This window comes from Triticum dicoccoides, chromosome 6B (assembly GCF_002162155.2).
Source record: "Triticum dicoccoides isolate Atlit2015 ecotype Zavitan chromosome 6B, WEW_v2.0, whole genome shotgun sequence".
In the NCBI taxonomy this organism is placed as follows: domain Eukaryota; kingdom Viridiplantae; phylum Streptophyta; class Magnoliopsida; order Poales; family Poaceae; genus Triticum; species Triticum dicoccoides.
In genome coordinates this window covers 677,436,721-677,439,136 of record NC_041391.1, presented here as the reverse complement: position 1 = coordinate 677,439,136, position 2,416 = coordinate 677,436,721, and positions in this window count along the sequence as shown.

The window sequence follows — 2,416 nt, the reverse complement described above, 5'->3', positions numbered from 1 at the left end:
ATTTTTTATATAGTTTTTTCTTTTTTGCCGTGACCCTCTCTACTCTTTCGCACATGCTATACTCGTATGCGAGGTGGGACTAAAAATAGCCCTGCCACAACCTCTTTAGTACCAGTTCGTGCTAGGGGAGCAAAATGATGTCAGAAAGGGTCAAAAATTAATGACGTGGCTTAGAATGGTGCGTACTGAACGCAAAAAAGTATAAAGTTGTAATAAGTTTAAAAAATGAAGTGCCGGTGTAACAGACGAGTTTTTGTCCGAAACCGGCCCTGATACTTCGGAAGAGATTGTCCAGTTTGTACACGATGTGCATCCAGTTTTTGCCGTAACACAAGAAGTCCGGAGTTCTAATAAGTTATTAAAAATAAAAAAGGCGCAATGCTCGTTAGTTAGCTTCAAGCCTTTTGAAATAGGGTAGACTACACTGCACACAGCTTTGTGCAATCTATTCTATTCCGAAAGGCTTGAAGCTAAGCAACCTGCAAGTGAGCATTGCGCTCTCCTTCATCGTCCCTGCACTCACGGCTTATAAACAGCTGCTACTGCCTCTCTCCTAGCGATGTGGGACTAAAAATCAGCTTAATAAGAAACTCTAGTACCGGTTCATGCCATGAACCGGTACTAAAGGTGTTCGTGGGGCCCACAGCCTGACACAGGATCATTAGTACCGGTTCGTGGCATGAACCGGTACTAATTGTTGCCCACGAACCGGTACTAATGATGTCCACCCGCATAGCCGTTGGAACCGGCACTAATGGCCACATTAGTGCCGGCTCAAAATCAAACCGGCACTAATGTGTCTCAGATTAGCCCCTTTTTCTACTAGTGAAAGGGCCTCGGCACACAAGCGCGGCCTAGAAGCAAGGTCGGCTGGCATGACACGGTGTAGTGTGGCATTGTACTCAGATCTTCTTATGATCTCTTTAGGTAGCGTAGTCGCTTGTGTCCTACGCGATCTGATAATCTTGGGATCAACGTTGTATGGGACCTTCCTCACTATTTTGTATCATTCGGTCATCTGTTCGATTGTTGCTTTATATATAAAGTAGAGTGAAATCTTATTTCGAGGAAGTTCTGTTTTTTTTCTTTGAAAAAGAGAACTTCCTCCCTGATTTCAATCAAGCTCCGTGTTTCTACAATCCTCATCCCGATGAACAACCTGAATCTATCATTTTCGTAAAAAAGAATCATAAAACTGGTCGGTCAAATTTTTGAACACATAGAAGGCAAGGTGCAGTATGAGAATAGCTAGACGTACCGCGCCGGCATCCGGTGCGACATGACAGCCCGTGAGGAGGTTTGTGGCCGCGGTGGTGGTGGCGTTGAGGGGTCACAACGGTGGTGGAGCTAGAGTTGCGACAGAGAAGAGAGGAGAGGCAAATGGCTTGTTCGACAATGTTAGGAAGAATTGTTGCAGTTTATTGTCGGTCCTACTTGTCAGACTGGACATGGCGGGCGCGTCCGAGCGTGTCCAGTCCTCCTCATATTCACCACAAATTTAGTCTGGATATGAGGGGTGCCGATTACCCAAAAAATTGAGGGGTATTGATCAGCCCGGAAATATAGAGCCAGCTTGAGTAGCTCGGCTGGGTCATATTTTTGTGGCTGGACATTGACTGGACCGTTCACCCGAACATATAAAGGGTTTGAGATGTCCGATTGTGCGTGCTCTGACATGCGATTATTTACTGGAGTTTTACGCCATGTAAACGTTGGTTGACCAGCGACCTCTGGTTTAGCCACGGGTTTATATTACAGTATGGGTCATGACTCATGAGAGAATACGTACTTTTAGTACTTTCTCGTTTCTAAATATAAGTCTTTTTAGAGATTTCTATATGAACTATATACGAAGCAACATGAATGAATCTACACTCTAAAATATGTCTATATGTATTCGTATGTAGTCTGTATTAAAATCTCTAAAAAACTTCTACTTAGAAACGCAGGGAGCAGTATGTTCTAGAAAGTGGCCCATGGGAAGGTAACGAGCCACTTGTCTATATATTTTTGTATAATGTTTGGGGCATCTACACAGTAAGTAGTCTGAGGTGCCTGATTTTACGGTCACCTTGCTAGCTCCGTAACTAAATAAATTGTCTTAAGAAAAAAGACCTTGCTTGTCCAGATGGCTCTGTCCGGCAAGTAGCAACGATTTGTTTGTTTGTTCTCGTCATTAGTGGATCATCACAATACCATTTTTCTGTTTTGAGGGGATCGTCACAATACTTAAAACTTTCAAACTAATAACAGTTATCAAGGCAATTATTGTAGCCACACCTGATTGATCTTTACCGTCAAAAGGTACATTAATATCTTTCATTTATCTTCTTTTTAGGTGAGCCTAAACTCGGCTTCATTTCGATATCAAAACAGTCATAAAAATATAGTAAATATCAAATAACCCATGGTTGTC